Consider the following 20,000-nt stretch of genomic DNA (forward strand, 5'->3'; position numbering starts at 1 on the left):
GTGTCATAACATGACATCTTTGGTGCGCTAGGTAGGGGGGCTTGCATGGCAAATGCGAGGTCGAGGAGCACCCATTGAGCTGGAGCCATCATCAACATCGACGCGCATGCCCCAGGCGACTCCCGAGAGAGAAAAGGTGATGTCGCTCCCTTGTCCCTTCCTCCCCAAGACTCGACAGGGGTGACAGTTCGTCGGGCGTCCAAGCGGCATGGCCACCATCCTTCCCCCGTCCAGGGAAAGGAATGAGACATGTGGTGAAACCACCCTCCACGCAATTCTCAGCTAAATGCGCTCGATGCTCGGGAGAATTGGTAGGGCGGGCGGGAGTAGTGGAACATGTTTTCCTCCCCCTATGCTTTTGTTTGCTAACGATTGAGCAATCGCGGATACCGTCATCAACGTCGATAATCCCACACAAAGCTCAATTTAGCATTTACCCCGCCAGGGGAAATCCTTAGTGGGATGTCGGTGCGAATCTGTTGATCGGCGCCCCGACAAGCGTGCTCCGGCAGGGCCGTCCACGCCAGCGTGACTTTTGCGCCCGAAGCCGTGATATTGTTAAGCAGCATAAGCAAGGGAGTGGGAGGACTGGTCCCTCTTGTTCACCGTGCCTCGCGCAGGCGTGTGCTCCATAGCCACCCCTGGCCCTTGCCGAGAATGGACACACATCAAAAAGAAGAATACAAGCGCGACCGAGGAGGGAGTGGACCTTGAATGAAAGATAAGTTGACATGACCACTGGTTCTTTCTCTTCCAGTTCTGCATTTGCTTTACCCCCTCGGACAACCATCTTTTTGCGTGTGGTTAAACCCTTTCGTGTGGTGGCACCCTGCTGTATTTGTCTCTGCCCTTACTTTGTTTCAAGCCTGCTCAACAAAGTGGGTGTCTGCGTTAAAGGCTCCTAGGGAAAAACCTGGCGGGATGTGTCCTTGCCTACAGAATGCTAAGGACCCGTTCCTCACAGCGATCATGACAGCATGCTACCGGCAGGCAACCAAACCACACTAAAAGAAATTAACCATGAAAACATACATGGACAAAGCGCGAGAGGGGTAGCATGCATTAGGAACTTAGTTTAAACAGCACCAGCTCGAAGAGAGCGAAAGCAAAAGCAGTACTGGGCCTAAAAGGCGAAACATATGCCATGTTTTGATATAATGCTAAGAGTTTCAAGTCTTTGCAATTCGAGCATAATAGTTTCTTTAGGAACAAATTTAAAGAACAATCTACTATGATAGACTATATCAATAAAGAGCTTGATGATGTTAGTAAAGAAGTTATTGGTCTTAGATTGCAACTCGTGCATATTGAAGGTTTAGTAGGCCAAATTTCCAGTAAACAAACTATTTTACTAAATAATATGGCTGCTAAGCCCGAATCTTTGAATCATGATGAAGATATTAAAGTGATTGGTGTGAGTCCTATTGAATCTTAGTTTACTAATATAAAACTTGATGAAGAAGGGACCGAAGAAGAGTCAACTTTAGCTAGAAGGTGTCCCAATAATTTGGAGGGTGATGATCTTAATGAAAAATTGATAAAAGTGGGATTGGCGAGGTCAAAACTTTAAGTAGTGATGAGCCCACTCTTTTGGATTTCAAGCATTTTAATTATGATAATTGTTCTTTGATTGAGTGTATTTCCTTGTTACAATCTATGCTTAATTCGCCTCATGCTTATAATCAAAATAAGGCTTTTACTAAACCTATCGTTGATGCTATGATGAAATGTTTTGAAGAAAAACTTCAGCTGGAAGTTTCAATCCCTAGAAAGCTTTGTGATGAATGGGAACCTACTATTAAGATTAAGATTAAAGATTATGAGTTCTATGCTTTATGTGACGTGCTAGGTTTCCACAAACTTGATGATTATTCCTTAAATTTGGATTTGGCGGATTCTACTATTAAAAAACCTATGGGAAGAATTAATGATGTTCTTATTGTTACAAATAGGAATTATGTGGCCGTAGATTTTATTGTGCTTGATATAGATTAAAACCCTACATGCCCTATAATTCTTGGTAGACCTTTCCGTAGAATGATTGGTGCAATTATCGATATGAAAGAAGGAACCATTAGATTTCAATTTCCATTAAGGAAGGGCATGGAACACTTCCCAACAAAAAAAACAAGTTTTCATATGAATTTATTATGAGGGCCACTTATGGATTGACTGCCAGAGATGATAATACCTAGATCTATGCAACATGCCTAGCTAGGGGTGTAAAACAATAGCGCTTGTTGGGAGGCAACCCAATGTTATTTTTTCCTGGTTTTGCTTCTGTTTTTCAATAAATCTGAAATTATACTTCTGTTATGATTGTGTTTAAGAGTTTTAATTAGTGTTTCTGCCAAGTAGAGCCTTTGGGATGATCTATGGTGATAGTTGATTTGTTTTTGCTGAAAAACAGAAACTTTTGTGGTCAGTTCTGCAATTTTGTAAATTCACAAAAATGTGTTTTTGATCTTAATTTTTGAAACAAGATTGATAGAGAAATTTCTTACGTTGTCCGAATTTTTCAGAATTTTTAGAGTTACAAAAGTATGAGCAATATTCAGGTCTTCACAGATTGTTCTGTTTTTCACAGATTCTGTTTTCTATGCATTGTTCTCTTGTTTTGATGAATCTATGGGTAGTATCGGGGGGTATGAAGCATGGTGAAGTTGGAATATAGTAGATATAATGATAGTATGAAATTGGAATGAGTTTATGACAGTATCTAAAGAGGTGGTTTGGTTTTATTTTACTAACGGATCTCACGAGTTTTCTGTTGAGTTTTGTGTTCTGAAGATTTCAAGTTTTGGGTGAAGTTTCGATAGACTAAGGAATAAGGAGTGGCAAGATCCTAAGCTTGGGGATGCCCAAGCCACGAAGGGGTCCGGGAGTTGGAGCCAGGTGCGGGTCTGGCTATCCATCCCCGTGATGAACTCGCGGGCCAAGTCGGCGGAATGGCTTGATGCCCAGGACGGCTGCACCATCACTTCCCCCTCGGTCGCGGCTGCCTCGACCACCGCGCCCTTGCCCGCGGGCAGAGTTCTTCTCGAGGCTGCCTAAGCTGGTGTAGGCCGCCAATGGAGGACGCCCGTGTCATTGGGGAGGTGCTCCGGACATGGCGACGGACTTGCAAGGGTGGCCCCGTCCCCTCGCTTTCTTCAGCGGCTCCACTTCGTCCAACGTCGGCTTTCCCTTCTCGACGGTGGAGACCCTTCACAAGGGTGACACGGCTGCTACAACGGTGAATGGAAATGGAGAAGAAAGTGCAGTGAAGACGAGCCAAGGGGTCCGTTCCCTTACCCTTATATAGGGTTCGATGGGGGACGGTTCATGCCCCTTTGCCTTCTGAAGACAAATGCAACAAATAGAGCAATGATGACCCCGCGATGCGCACAGCTTGGGCAGTTGCCGAGGCATTATGGGGAAGTGGGGGCTTCCTGCACCCCATTGTGCGCCATGCATCGTGCCTGACCCACTGGCGATTGGGGCCCGCGCCATTTCTCCCCTCCAACTGGCGTAATCATGCACGCCGCAGGCCTAAGGGCTACTTTCGGGCCCATGGGACCGGGGGTACCCAGCTCCGTCTGCCTATGGACCAAGACGCGACGCATGCCATGGGCCTAGCACAATCCATCATCAATGCTTCACGAACAGGACCCTCGCGAGGGCCCTCGCCTTGCGGGGCGCACGTCACCAAGGATCGTCAAGAGCTCCCTAAAGGCCTCACGCAGGGCAGCCTCCCGAAGCTGCCTCCCGAGGCCCTTTGCGGGGAGGATATGTCTAGGCTCGCCAAGCCCTACCTCGCTCGCACATGGGTGACGCGAGCCATGACGAGCGGCGCTAAGAGCTGTGTCAACATGCGCGGATGAGGAGGCTTTCCTCTTTGGTTCTAAGGAGACGGGGCCAACTCGCCGGTTCACAAAGCAACCACCACAGGTTATCGCTATGGTGCTAGAAGACCAGGACAACAGGCTCGGCAGGACGGAGGTCATCCCCGGGCCCACCGGTGTGTTATGGTAGGGAACTTTAGCAGGTGAACACTACTTTTTTCAGGATAAGCTGTACTCCTATCCCCCTTCGAAATTGGTCGTTGTGGCAACCCTTAACACCGAGTGTTTTGGGGAAAGAGGACTCAGGCCAGTATAAAGATAGATAGGGCACCACCATAGTAGAGGGTTGACCCCGGGAGCTAGCAAGAATCCACCTTTATACTCTCATACATAACCTCCCTCGCGAGGTAATCCAACCACAAAGCACGAGTAGGGTCTTACATCGCAAGGTGGCCCAAACCTGAGAAAACTATTGTGCTCCTCTTTCTTCTTCCTTGGTTCGGACATGTCAAAGCATCAACGTGGAGTAGTGAGTAGTGGATAGGGCTTAGCGAGGTTCCACGTACAAACCCCAGAGCTCAAACCTTTCTTGGGTCCACGGAGCCCCGATTCCGACAAACGGAGTCCAAACGAAACAAAAGTTTTTGAGGATTTTTCTTGGACCAGAAGACACCCAGGAACCTTCTGGAGGAGGTCAGAGGGGCCACTAGTTGGCGACAAGCTCGAAGGGCGCGCCCCCAGGCTGGTGGGGCCCCTAATGCTCCTCTAACCCTAATATTTGCTCTATAAATACCCAAATATTCCCCGTATACCAGAGGGCACACCAAAAATAGTTTTCCGCCACTGCAAGCTTCTATTCTCGTGAGATCCCATCTAGGGGTCCTTTCCGGCACTCCACCGAAGGAGGATTCAATGATGAAGGGCTTCTACATCAACCTTGCCGCCCTTCTGATGATGTGTGGGTAGTTAATCACAGACCTACGGGTCCATAGCTAGTAGCTAGATGGCTTCTTCTCTAACTTTGATCTTCAATACAATGTTCTTCTCGATGTTCTTGGAGATTTATTCGATGTAATCTTCTTTTGTGGTGCGTTTGTTGAGATCCGATGAACTATGAATTTATGATTAGATTATCTATGAATATTATTTGAGTCTTCTCTGAACTCTTTTATGCATGATTAAGATAGCTTTGTATTTCTCTCTGATCTATTGATTTGGTTTGGCAAAGTAGATTGATTTTTCTTGCAAAGGGAGAGGTGCTTTGTAGTGGGTTCAATCTTGCGGTGCTCATACCCACTGACAGAAGGGGACATGACACGTATTTGTATTGTTGCCACTAAGGATAAAAAGGTGGGGTTTATTCATATTGATTGGATCTATCCATGTACATCATGTCATCTTGCTTAAGGCGTTACTCCGTTCTAGTTAACTTAATACACTAGATGCATGCTGGATAGCGGAAGATGTGTGGAGTAATAGTAGTAGATGCAGGCAGGAGTCGGTCTACTTGTCATAGACGTGATGCCTATATTCATGATCATTGCCTAGACATCGTCATAACTTTCGCTTTTCTATCAATTGCTCAATAGTAATTTGTTTACCCGTCATATGCTTTCTTTCAAGAGAGAAACCTCTAGTGAAAACTATGGCCCCGGGTCTATTTTTATCATATCATTTTCAGATCTATAAAATCAAAAACACAAAAATATATTGCTGCAATTTATTTACCTTTACTTTATTTTGCACTTTTACTTATCTTTTATGCCTATCTCTATCAGATCTCATCCTTGCAATTAACTGTGAAGGGATTGACAACCCCTTTTTGCGTTGGGAGCAAGTATTTGTTTGTTTGTGTAGGTGCAATCATTGGGGACTTCTGTGTTCCTCCTAGGGGATTGATACCTTGGTTCTTAACTAAGGGAAATACTTATCTCTACTTTAACGCATCACCCTTTCCTCTTCATGGAAAAAATCAATGCAAACTCAAGAAGTAGCAGAGGCAAAAGGTTGATTCATGTGCTCCTTGTGGGATCGATACCCTTACTTAGAAAGAGTTACAACTAAATCCTTTGCACGTACATTCCATCACCTTGGTCTTCTTGGCTTTGACCGGAGCTACATACGGGTCCATGGTCAGCGGCGCCCACTCGGTCCTTGCGCTGGGGAGCCGACGACTTTATTTCAGCCGAGTATGTGTGTTAGTCCTGCATGATGGCCGAGTAGAGTAAATCATTTTGGCTTTATTTCATAAAACAAAGGGCATTATAGAGGTTAAGGGTTTAATCAATACCATGGTAGCCCAATGCACGGAACAATATGCAACATCGTCCCCTTCAACCTTGAAGGTCTGGCCCTTGGTGGAAAAGATAAGGGCATGCATTCCTCCGAGGTCTTTAATCTTGTAGAAAGCTTAGATGACAGAGTGTTGGTGTCTTGGATTAGGGGGTGATTCCCACGTCGGCTTGCCGGTTATGGGCCGGGTCAAGGACCCACTAAAGATCGATGAATGGGCCATGCAGGCCCTAGCCTTTGGTGTGATCAAGGTTAAGATCGCATGAAGACTTGGCGTACACTTCAAGACACGTTCAAACTATCGGCATGTTTATCCCTAGATTGTAACCGACCATGTGTAAACCCTAGACACCCCCGATGCCTATATAAGTTGTGGGGTTTAGTCTTTAGAAGGAAAATTACGAGGTTTTTGAGCTTAGAACTACTTTATACTGTACTCTATACCCCATCACAATCACTATACCAAAAGCAAGATGTAGGGTTTTACCTCCTTGACACGGCCTGAACATAGGTAAACATCAGGTCCCTATTTTCTCATGTTACCATGTAGCTCAGATCACCAAGCTTGGAGCCCCCTACCCAAGCTCTGCCAGTTTTAGCATCAACATTCGTGGCCAATGCAGGTCTTGTTGTGTGGTTGCAAGAGCTCGATGGCAAATCTTTCAACCGATGACAACATTGGTTGCGGAGATATCTTCATCCCCTGCCAGCTTTTCACGTTCAGTGACATTGTGCTGCACGCTGACTCAACTAGTTGTCTTGGCGAAGTAGAGAATTTCTCCCCTAGTGAAGCCTTCTGGTTTGGAAATCTGGAGTACACCATGGACTCATGCGGTGAGCTACCTTTCTCAGGTTGGGTGTCTGATTAGCTCAAGAATCCCATGGACGTCGTTACCCACGCACCAGATTCGATCTCGGAGCAAACACCACAGTTGGTGCCTTGGATCCAGCTTTAAACTCGGATCCAAACATCACCTCGTCAGGTCAGATATCAAGCCTCCCTAGTGAGAGCCCCGAGGATGCGTTAAGAAGCACCTCGGATAAACTTCAGGTTAGCTTCACCTACTGTCAGGAGACGGACAAAGCTAACCATTCTGCTCTGAACAAGATATTAAACTGAATCTAAAGTCCTGGAATCTCGGACGGGCAGTCTTTGGTCTACGGACAAATCGGAGGTAAACCTTAGGGTGTGGAAACTTTTGCCCCACCCACCTAGTCACCGCGGTTGAGGACTTAACCGACGTGATAGACTATGCCTCCGAGCAGTCCATCGACATGGATGATGATGTTGATGATGTCGGATTTCGGGTTCTAGCAGATCCTCAAGGTTCGAACTCTGGGGTGTGCGCGGAGATCGCACCTCCTACCTTCCTACGTCTCGTTGCCTCGCAAGGATCTAAACTACTACATGAAGAACAACACAAGGGACATGAGGTTTATACTAGTTCGGGCCACCATTGTGGTGTAATACCCTACTCTAGTTTGTGGTGTGGTGGATTGCCTCAGGGGCTGATGATGAACAATACAAGGGAAGAACTACCTCGCGAGGGGAGGAGTTCTTGTGTTGGTGGTTCTGGCTAAGGTTCGATTGGTCGACCCTCGGATCCCCTGACTTGAGGGCGGCTTGTCCTATTTATAGAGTGAGGCCCTGGTCCTCTTCCCAAATATTGAGCGGGAAGGGCGCCAACAATTGGCCATTTTGAAGGGGAACATCTAGTACACTTATCCTGGCAAAAGTCGGTCTTCGCCTACCAAAGACTATGACGATGACGCTGGCTTGGGCTCCACGATGACCTCCATCCTGCCGTTCTGTTGGTCTTGGTCTTGTTGCACCGAAATGGTTGCTTTTGCTTGATACTCTTGCCTGCGCTTGCTCCCTTTGCACCAAAGAGGAAACAAGGACTCTGCGTAGGCCGGCGCCCACCTGGCGCCCGCCTGGCTTCGGTCGTCATGGCTTGTGTCATGGGCACCTCGTGAGGTACCCTTCTTTGATCTCTCCGCCTCCTCGCGAGCCAGCCTGACGAGGCTATGCCTGAGGAAGCTTCCCGTCATCCGCCCCGCGAGGCTTGGCCCCTCGCGAGGGTCTTGAGCATGTGTTGATGAAGATGGGCCGTACCGGGCCACTCCTTGAGCCACGCCGCAGGCCGCAGGCAGGCAAGTCTGGGTACCCCCGTTCCGAGAACGCCGACAGTAGCCCCCGGGCCCAAGGCGCACCTGGACTTGGCTTAGCAGAGAAGCGAAGGGGCAAGTGCGAAGCGCCACGGGCCCCAACAGCCTGCGGCCTTGGGCACCGCGTGGCGGTTGATTGGACGCGGGCGTCCCTGTTTCCCCATGCCTCCTTAATTTGCTCCCGGCTAGGCGGACCCGCAGTTGCACACAGTCATCCCTCTTCTTGTCGCTCGTGCGTCCCCATCTCTTCTTCCCCCTGATCTCCAACCTCCACTTCCAATCGAATCTTGAACCCTCTCCCTTCCTGTCACCATGGTGCCAACGAAGAAGGGGAAGGGGAAGAAGCCTGTGCCCTTGCCCCGCTCGCCGTCGGCGGCGGCTCCTGTTGTCGATCAGTCGATCATACTCAATCTAGAAGCCTTGGGCAAGGTCAGATCCGCCCTTGCCACCACCTCCAATGAGTGTGGGAGGACGACGGTCTAGCCCGCATCTCACTTCTCCATTGACAGAATAGTCACCGAGGTCCGGTACTTCGCCGACGCCCTGTGGGCGGGACTGGTTCCCCCCTTTTCCGATTTGTTCAACGCCGTACTTTCCCATTACCAGATTCACATGATGCATTTGGGTCCCGAAGCCATTGCTCTCCTTGCTGTCTTCGCTTTTGTTTGCGAGGCGATGGTGGGCATTCCTCCTTCAGTTGCCTTGCTGCACCATTTCTACTCTTTGCGCATCAGCGACCCCACCCAATGCTCGGGGTGCGTGAGCTTCCTCGCCGCACCGGAAGAGGTAGCCTCGGGGACTGATTTCAGCCTTCCTCCGCTTGCGACTGGGTTCCGAGAGCGGTGGCTGTACGTGGATGTCGGAGTGCCCAGCCCCCTGCTCTCGGAGCCAACCTTGCCCGCTGTCCCCAACTCGAGCTGGGGCCATGAGACGCTCACGAGCCCCCGGCTCGCCTTCGTCTGGTGTCGCTTCGGGAACTTGAGGGTGCTCGGTGTGACGGCTCCCAAGGTGGTGAAGGAGTTCCTCCAGAGCCGCATTGCCCCTCTCGGACGTCATTCCTGCCGGATGTGGACCTTCGAGGGGTGTGAAGACCGCATGAGGCTCCAGAAGGAAGATCTGGCGCCTGAAGTGCTGAGGAAGGTTCTCATGATTCTGACTGGGGACCCTTCCCCTGGCAGCCTTCGGCAAGGGGGCGTCTTGCTGTACCTTTGCTCAGGTAGGGCTGATTTTGTGAAGCAGATGCCCAACTTCGATGAATGGGGGTTGCGCCCAGCAGGCCTCATAGGACCTCGTGAGAACCCAGTTGCTGTGGTTGCCCTCCCGGTTGCCAGCGGTGGTCCTTCCTCGAGTGGTGGAGCTGGGAGGCAAGAGCCACCGGGGGCTGAGGGGGCTGCCGTCGGGGTTACGACGCCGCGCGGAACTCCTGAGGTGGCAGTTTCCGAGGCCTGCCCTGCGGCGGCCGAAGGCGTTGAGCCGCGGCCCATGGCTTCCGTGGCAGAGGCTCCTGAGGCCCTGGCCACCCTCAATGGGGCAGCGTCTGGCGGCATGCGCCAGGGCAATGTCCCCGACGCTGGTCACCTTGGCGCTTCTTCCTCGCCGCAGACTGACCCTTGCGCCGAGCTCCTAGGCCGCTTCCGCGTGGACTTCGAGGATCTCCGAAAGAGAAGGGAGGCCTTGGGTGGTGATGATTACCCCTGCCGCCTATTGAAGCGCAGGAAGTACTTCACCATTGATGAGTAAGCCTTCTCCTTTCTTAGTCCCTTACTTTCCCGTTGCTTCAGCTCACCATTGCCCTTCAGGGCCCTTCTTGCCGAGTTCATGGAGACGGCCGAGGGGCCATCTCCCCAGGCCTCGCCCTCTCCACCGACCCCAAGCGTCCTGAGCTCAAGTACTGCCCTTGTTGTGAAGTCGGTTGGAGAGGTGAGCCATCCTGCAGAGCATCCTGATTCTGTGCACCTCGCGACCCTCCTTCGCCAGCTCTCACGGGGCACAGCCAGCTTGCCCCGGGCTCCTCCTTTGCTCGTGGACGGCGACTAGCTGAGGTCGGTCTCGTATTCTTCCTTGGAGGACGAACCGGCCCTGAGCCAGGCTCCAGGCAGGGCGCGCCCGACCATCACGAGGGCACCAGCCTCCAGCCCTCTGCCGAGAGGGGGCGTGCCGGTTCGTGGCCCTCCGCGCGCGCCAGGGGCAGAGAACGATGCGGAAGACGTGCTCGAACGCGCTCGGGAGCGCCGCGCCCTTTGCAAAGGTTTTCTCTAGAGGGCGGCTGATGTAGTGAGCCAGCTCGGTGTAGAGCTTGCCCTCGAGGACTCGCGCCTTGAGGCCGAGGGCCTGCGCCTAGCTGAAGAGAGGCGCAATCTGAAGGTGGCCGTTGCCCTTGCGCACCACCAGCACGACCTCGACAATGCGGAGGCCGAGGCGCTGCTGGCGTCTTCTCGAGAGGCCTGCTCCCAGGCCGTCGAAGAGGCCCGGGAGGCTGACGAGCGGCGCAAGGCTGCAGAGGAGCGGGCATGGGAGCTCCAGGCCTGGAGTAGCTCCCTGGAGCAGCAGGTGGAGCTGCGTGAGGCGGCCCTTGCATTGATGAAGGGGGCTTCGGTTGACTAGGCGGAGCTCCAGAGGCGTGAGGAGGCACTAACGCTGGAGGCCGCCGAGCGCACCCTTGACCTCGAGCGGTTGGAGACAAGGGAGCGCCTGGTGGCGCAGGCGGAGGACAATGTTGCCACGCAGGAAGCCCGGGCCCAAGAAGAGGTTGACCGTCGGGTGGCGGAGGCTCGCTTGAACCTTGAGCGCGAGTACGGGGAAAGGCTGGAGCTGATCACGGTCGAAGTAGAGGGCAGGACCGCCGTCCTTAAGGCCCCGGCTGGATGAAGCGACACGGCGTGCGGATGCCGCCGGGTCCGCCCTTAGCGCAGCGCAGGTGGAGCTGGCTTCTTCCCACACCGAGGTGCTCCTCCTCCATCAAAGGGTTGACGCGTCTGAGGCCGTCGTGCGGCGGAACGAGGATGAGATACACCAGCGGCAGACCCTGGAGAACATGCATGGCCCCATGCTCCTCACGCTCCGGGAGAGAGCTAACACGGCCTTGGGAAACATCTGCCAGGCAGCCGTTGGGGAGCCTCATGAGGTTAACTATGCTGGTAACCTTCAGTTCTTCACTGATGTTGTGACGCGGCCAGAGACTCGGTTGGGCAGAGCGAACAGGTTGGTGGAGGAGAGGAGCCGTGCCCTGCTTGGACGTGCTTTTTCTCGCGTCTTCAGTCATCTTCAGGATAGGGACCCCCATTTTGACTTCGATGCCGCCATCGCACCGGTACCCCTGGCCATCCGAGGCGACCTGGCGCATTGGGTGGAAGACAATGTGGACGCCCTTGTTAGGGCCTTCACCGCCGATGACGACGGCGTGGTCATGGTTGCTGACGAGGGCGGCGTGGTGAATGGCCCGGATGTTGATGACGGCGACGCAGAGGGCGATGGCAAGGCCAGCGACGCCAGTGACGACTCCGGTGGTGCCCCTGAGGATGCATTGGGGGATTTATCCGATTTACCGCGCATTATTCCTGCTTTTTACCCTGCATAGAGAGAGTTCGGGCTTGGCCCTGAAGGTTGTAAGAGCATTTTGGGAGGGCGAGCCCCTCGTGTAAAAACTTGTAGTTAGCATTTTTGTAGTCATGATGTTGCCTGCATGCCTACACCGTGCGGTTGGTCTCATGATGAGTCAATTGTCTTATTTACCTTTGACCCGCGTGGGTCCTGAGCGAGTCTGCGGGGGGCCGCGGTGTCCCGAGTGCCTCCTGAATGAACCCATTGAACCTGAAGTGAGAGCCTCCTGAGAGGGCATGGTGACGGCAGCCCGGGCTGCGCGCATGCTGCGCCTGGCCCGACTCACGAGGGGCTCACGAGGGGAGGCAGCTGAAGCTGGAGGGATGCAAAGCGGTAGCCAGAACACGAGAAATTGCTTGAATGAGACTAAACACCCCTTCCCCCAACACAAGCAAGTCTCAAGCTCAAATCCAACTTAACAGGGGAAAAACGACAACCAAGGGAAAGGCAAAAAGGCAAAAAGGCCGCGTCCGGCACCTAGTCAAGTCTTCGACATCTTCTCACCAGCGCGGAGCTAAGTGCTGCCACTGGGCATGGAAGGGAGCCCCCGAGGCCCGAGGGCGGTTCTCCGGAGACTCTGGGGCGTGTACAGCCCCACTCAATATTACATGAGAGTGTCACGGGGAGGCGAGCTTCACAGGCACTGGGACTTCTTCACATGTACCGGCCTTGCTTCATATCGCCAGACGAGGGGCCCGCCTTGCGCCACACTCTATTGCCATCGACGACGGCCGGAGATCGAGGATGCCGCCGATGGGATAGAGCAGTCGCTAGCGGTTCCCCCGACAACCACGGGTCCTCTGCCGGGGTAGGCCCTGAGGCACCTCCCCGGCAGAGGGCCTACCTCCTGAGGACGCCTTGCTCCGAGCGTCGCGGGGGTGAGACTGGATCTCGGCCCCTTTCCTGCAGCCCCCGGTGCCCTCCTCCTGAGGGGTAGGAAGCTGCTGGATTGGGGCAGCCATCCGCCGCGATGACATGTACCTCCTGTGATCCATGGTTAGCGTATGCCTATTCCTGAGGAATTAGCGGTACCCGATAGTCGCTGCCTCCAGCGCGGTTGACGAGGCTTTCCCGGGGCTCCTGAAAGAGCTCAGCTTCCGGCGTCTCTTCCCCCCAGCCTGGGCTGAGAAACGAGCCATGGTCTTCCTCTTGCGCGTGCCCTTGATCCACCATGTGGGGCACATACGCTTCCGGGGCTGCCGCCCCGAATGCCTCGATGTAGTGCCACGTGTGCCACACAGTCCTGCTTGAGGTGCCAACCTGAGGGGTGGTAGCGCGGCGGCCCACCAGGACCGTGGGCTGTAGTGAATCCCCCTTCGCTGGTAGGAGGCGGAGGCGGCACTGCTGGTAGCCCGGCGCTGGCAGTCAGGTTGGCGTTGGGGTGGCCTTGGAATCCGCTTGGAGCTGTGCAGGCACGTGCGGGGCCTCCGTGCGGTCCGCCTTGGACCTGAGGCGGCGGCTGGGTGCAGAAGGGGTGAGCCCTCGAGGCGGCGGAACCCAGAAGCTCTGCCACCCGCTCCAATAACACGTCGTGGCCGCCCTCCAGCAGCCTGCATTGTAGTAGCTCTCGGGCCACCGTGAGCACGGCCCTTGAGTTCGCCTGCTCCCGCCGGGTGTACGACGCCGTGGCCGCGGCATGGCTTGAGGCCCTTGCTGCCGACCGCACCTGCCACGGCGTGAGAGCTGGCGCCGCCTGACCGCGTTGCTTGCGGCCCGCAGCGCCCTGCGGACCGCGGGCCGCCTGGGGCACAGGGTTGAGGTCGCCCTGGGCAAGCGGCTCTGCACGGGCGGGCCAGGCCGCCCAGGGATCGGGATTGCCCATTGGGTCACCGGACATGATGACGACGATGCGACGGTACGCGAGGCGGTGGGAGAAGGATTCCGGCGCACCCCTACCTGGCGCGCCAAATGTCGGATTTCAGGTTCTGGCAGACCCTCAAGGTTCGAACTCTGGGGTGCGCGCGGAGATCGCACCTCCTACCTTCCTACGTCTCGTCGCCTCGCAAGGATCTAAACTACTACACGAAGAACAACACAAGGGACACGAGGTTTATACTAGTTCGGGCCACCATTGTGGTGTAATACCCTACTCTAGTTTGTGGCATGGTGGATTGCCTCAGGGGCTGATGATGAACAATACAAGGGAAGAACTACCTCGCGAGGGGAGGAGTTCTTGTGTTGGTGGTTCTGGATAAGGTTCGACTGGTCGACCCTCGAATCCCCTGCCTTGAGGGCGGCTAGTCCTATTTATAGAGCGAGGCCCTGGTATTCTTCCCAAATATTGAGCGGGAAGGGCCCCAACAATTGGCCATTTTGAAGGGGAACATCTAGTACACTTATCCTGGCAAAAGTCGGTCTTCGCCTGCCAAAGACTCTGACGGTGACGCCGGCTTGGGCTCCACGATGACCTCCATCCTGCCGTTCTGCTGGTCTTGGTCTTGTTGCACCGAAATGGTTGCCTTTGCTTGATACTCTTGCTTGTGCTTGCTCCCTTTGCACCAAAGGGGAAACAAGGACTCTGCATAGGCCGGCGCCCGCCTGGCGCCCGCTTGGCTTCGGTCATCATGGCTTGCATCATGGGCACCTCGTGAGGTGCCCTGCCTTGATCTCTCCGCCTCCTCGCGAGCCAGCCTGACGAGGCTGTGCCTGAGGAAGCTTCCCGTCGTCTGCCCCGCGAGGCTTGGCCCCTCGCGAGGGTCTTGAGCATGTGTTGATGAGGATGGGCCGTACTGGGCCACTCCTTGAGCCTCGCCGCAGGCCGCATGCATGCAAGTCTGGGTACCCCCGTTCCCAGAACGCTGACACATGATATGCCATACAAGGCATTACCATGTGCAAACTGTCATACCAGTAACTGGGTGGATACTTCCACCTACGACGTCTACATGGTCGTCACACCTAAGGACGATAAGAAGGATGAAGTTCCCCCGAAGTGCCAACACCGAAGACGTCATAATAAGGGCGCATGTAACAACGACACCAGCCATGAAGCTACCAATAATGGCGACACTCCGGATGGCGCTGAGGACCAGAACACGGACGATAACGCAGCGACGGTCCTATGGACGGTGCCGAACCCTATGGGGACGATGACGAAACCAAGGACATTGATTATTACCCAGAGTCCGAGGAAGATTTAAGCATTGGACAGGGCGAATTTGATATCCCTGAGGAGCCACTAAATGATCCTCAGTTGTAGGCTTTCCGCCAGTGGCTAATTATCACTGTAAAGTGCATGAAGCGAAAGTCCCAGAAAATTTGAGTCGAGCAGGACAAATTAAATGATAATGGACCGAGGTCCTCAGTGCGAACAAGATCTCGAGGAAGGAGTTTCTCAGAATAGGCAGCAATTTCCACAAAAGGAGTCACTCCCCAAAATTGATGAGGAGGTCAGCGAGATCCTGCTGCAAAGGCGTGATAGGGCCTAAATCCGGACCACCCTCCTCGGGGCCGAGACAGGTCAGCAGACAAATAACCTAATCCTTCGTAAATACTATGCTGTCACGACAAGGATCCATTTCCACCTCAGAGTACCTAAAATCCACAAAAGAAATCAGATCCAGTGACAATTGTCCATCCCGCTCCATTTACAGGTCTCGGGAGCTCCCACCTAAGGAACAGGCAGGATGCCTAGCTTACATGGCCAAATATGATAAAACACACGATTACACACGTTATCAGGAAGTGACAGTATCAGACGTCCGACACGCCACCACTCGGATCCAAGGAGCCCATCAGTATCAAACTGTACGATGAGACTACGGACCCCGCGGTATGGATTGAGGATATTCTCATGCACATCCACATGGCATGAGGCGACGACCTCCACGCCATCAATACCTTCCCTTAAAGCTAAATGGCCTGGCTGGCATAGCTTAATAGCTTTCCCTAGAACTCGATTGGTATTTGGGAAGACCTCGAGGATGCCTTCTGATCCAACTTCCAAGGGACTTACTGCTAACACCCAGATGCAGGTGGCCTCGGTCATATCGTGCAAGAGCCAGGGAAGTCGACAAGGAAATTCTGGAATAGGTTCTTGACCAGGAAAAATCAAATATTCGACTATGTGGATGCAGAGGAAATTGCCGCTTTTAAGCATTGCATCCACGATGAATGCCTCACTAGAGAGCTCGGGCAAGAAAATCCCCGATCACGCATCTTCCCCTCCGAACCATGTTGCACCATCGACTCCATTTCCATCATCGTTCAATGCGTCTGCATGGTGCATATGCCTCTCGGGCACCCTCTAGGAAGGCTGAGTGTTTCCACAGTTCAACTTGGGGAACAACTCCTTGGAGCCGCTGCACTAGCCCGAAGAAGCTGGTTGATAGTGGCTCTTTTGGCCATAGAGCATCGCAAACGTCCTCCATGGTAGGTCTAGCCATACGGTGCGGCTCGACCATCTGCTTGAGCTGATTACGAGTAGCTTGGGCCGAGATGAATCTTGGAATTGCATCTAGAAAGACCTCTTGGTGGTTGTATCCTCATGGCTGCCGAAGTACCGACACGCCTGCTCCACGCTAAGGCGGGAGTCCGAGTACTCACCTGCCAAATGCCATTTTCAGATTAGCACACGTGACACTTCACATCAGATAACGCACTGCAATAAGTACAACTTACCGACAGCTATGTTGGTAGCCTGCCGAAGCTCCTCCCTGGCTGCTCTCACTTGAAAAGAAGCCTCCTGAAAGTCTACCTTGAGCTTCTCAAGCTTGGGGGTGTCCTCACAGGAAACCTTCAGAGTGTCATAGTCAACGGTCACACTCTTCTGGTCTTCCTCAATCTCGGCAATCCGAGCGTGATAAGATCATAGCGGTTTTCTGCTCCTCGGTGAGTTCTTTCATGCTTTTTGCGCTGCAGTCTTCTGATGATCAGCCTCTCGCTACACCTTCTCGAGGTCGACCCACAGGCCCGCAAGGTCATTCTTGGATGCTGTAAAACTATGAAGTGCACTTAGGTTAATAGTTAAGTTATTCTTGACAGACGATTAGTAGAAAGTGCAAAAATCTATTACCTTGTGATTAGCCCACCTGCTGCCACAACAAGTTTAGATCTTCTTCAGGTCGCGCAAGTTTACACTTCATCTATGCTAACTCTCCCAAATTGGAAGCAGAGGCCTGTGTCAAAATACAAAAAGATAGCCGATATGAATCTAAGCAGCAGATTCGATCCTCCAGTTGGCTCTCTCGATCCAATTTGAGTCTCGAGGGCTACTGTGTACTCGCGCTTAGAAAATATGTAAACGACCCTCAAGATAGTTTGGTAAACTAACTTAAAGCTTGGAGGCTACTACATATCCGCCTCTAAAAAGGAGAATAATACTTTCATGGATACTTGCTAAAATATTCCTCAGATGATATTTTGATATCATCCTTGAGGGCTACTGGCTATACCTAGATATATCACTAAAGCCATTTAAGGAGAACAACATACAAGTGGTTACAAGCGCTTACCTCAAAGCCTTTTGCACGGCTGTGGAAAACCTCCATAATCCCAGCCTTGGCTGATTCAAATTTTGAAAGAGTCGTGCTGACAATGGCACGGTGGTTAGACAGAAGGGAGGAGCTGTTTTCAACTGCCTCCACCACCTACCGACGCACCAATAGCTCGGCCCCTCCAGGACCGAGTAGGAGCGACGATGCTCTCCCTACCACATCCCCCGTTGAAGGGACGGGATGCGTCTATGCGCGACCCGACAACTTTGAGACCGTTGGGACCAGGGATGTGGGGCATTGGTGCTCTAGATCTCTTCGAATCGGGGAAGTCCTCTCCCCCTGGTCCTCGGCTTCCCGCTTAGCGACTTAGGAGTTAGCCTCAGCCATGAGGACTTCGGATCCCTCCTTGACATTATAAGCTGGAGGGGCAGAGCGAGAAGTCGCCTCCCCCGCACCATCGTGCATAGGTCGAGGTTCAGTGGTCGCCTCGAAAGAACTACATGTTAATGCAACCAGTGGAAGTTCATCTTTGGAGTCATCCTCCCCCGACCGACCTTGCACCGGGTGATATCTAGTACACAACTTATTCTTGTAGACTCGTGTTGGGCCTCCAAGCGTAGTGTTTGTAGGACAGTAGCAATTTTCGCTCAAGTGGATGACCTAAGTTTTATCAATCTGTGGGAGGCATAGGATGAAGATGGTCTCTCTCAAACAGCTTTGCAGTCAAATAATAGAAATCTCTTGTGGCCCCAACGCACCGAGTACAATGGTAAATTGTATAGGTGCACTAGTTCGGCGAAGAGATGGTGATACAAGTGTAGTATGGATAGTAGATATAGATTTTTGTAATCTAAAATATATATAAATAATAAAGTAGCAAGTGATAAAACAGAGCACAAATGGTATTGCAATGCTTGAAAACAAGGCCTAGGGTTCATACTTTCATTAGTGCAATCTCTCAATAGTGTTATCGTAGTAGAATCATATAACAATCCCTCAATGTGTGACAAAGAATCACTCCAAAGTTCTTATCTAACGGAGAACATAATATGAAATTGTTGTAGGGTATGAAACCACCTCAAAGTTATCTTTTCCGATCAATCTATTGAGCTATTCATATAAGTTTTACAAACATCCCTAGAGTTTGTACTAAAATAACACCGTATGATACACATAAACCAACTCTAATGTCACCTAGATACTTGATATGTCTCCAACGTACCTATAATTTACGAAGTATTCATGCTGTTATATTATCATTCTTGGATGTTTTACAATCATTTTATAGAAACTTTATATCATTTTTGGGACTAACCTATTGACATAGTGCCCATTGCCAGTTGCTGTTTTTGCTTGTTTTTTACAACGCAGCAAATCAATATCAAACGGAGTCCAAACACCGTGAAACTTTTTGTGGATTTTTTATGGACCAGAAGACATCCAATGGGCCAGATCAGCACTTGGGTTGTGCCCACCTCGATGGCCTACCGCACTACCTCTTCGCTCTATAAATGCTCAAATATTCCACAAACCCTAGGGGAGTCGATGAAATTTTGTTCCGACCGCCGCCAGTTCTAGAACCGCAAGATCCAATATAGAGAGCTTCTCCGGCACTCCGCCGGAGGGTGGAATCATCACCGATGACCATCTTCATCATCCTGGCGGCCACCACGATGAGGAAGGAGTAGTCCACCCTCGGGGATGAGGGTTTGTACCAGTAGCTATGTGTTTAATCTCTCTCTCTCTCTCTCTCTCGTGTTCTTGAGATGTCACGATCTTGATGTATCACGGGCTTTGTTAATATAGTCTGATCATATGGTGTTTTCCCCTCTCTATCTTGTGATGAATTGAATCTTTACCCTTTGAAGTTTTGTCTTGTTGGATTGAATGTTCAGATCTGAGAACACATGATGTATGTCTTGTGATATGAATACTTGAGGTGCCAATGGGGTATCATGTTGATTCACTTGATGCATGTTATGGCACTCAACTTGCGGATTCCCTAGGTGACATTGGGGTAATTTATGCATAGGGGTTGATGCACATTTTTATTATATTTTCTCCGATAGAAACTTTGGGGTCTCCTTGTAGTTATTTGTGTGGATTGAATATTATGATCATGAAGTTGTTTGATGCATATCGTAGAATTAACTCACGGATACTTGTGGTGACATTGGAGTATCTAGGTGACATTAGAGTTGGTTGATGTGTGTCATATGGTGTTATTTTAGTACGAACTCTAGGATAGATTGATCGGAAAGAATAGCTTTGAGGTGGTTTCGTACCCGACAAACAATTTCTATCTTTTTTTTCTCCGCTAATAGGAACTCAGGAGTAATTCTAATATGATCCTGAAAGTGCTAGTATTCGACTAGAGGGGGGGTGAATAGGCGATTTTTATGGAAGTCTTCAAAACATGAATGCTTTGAAGACAGACAATAGAAATGAACCTATTGATATGCAGCAGAAGGTAGACTACACTAGACAAGCCATAGTCAAGTAAGCAATGTAGTGAAAGCACGAAGACTATCAACAGCTAGGTAGAATGGATCAGGATGGAAGATAGTATGAAGCCAAATAGTAATCAGTCTTCACTCAGTGAAGTCAAACAGATCAGACAAATAGGCAATGACTTCGCGAAGACAAACTGTAAGTAAAGAGAAGTGAAGGATAGAACCAG

This window comes from Triticum aestivum, chromosome 1B (assembly GCF_018294505.1).
Source record: "Triticum aestivum cultivar Chinese Spring chromosome 1B, IWGSC CS RefSeq v2.1, whole genome shotgun sequence".
NCBI lineage: Eukaryota > Viridiplantae > Streptophyta > Magnoliopsida > Poales > Poaceae > Triticum > Triticum aestivum.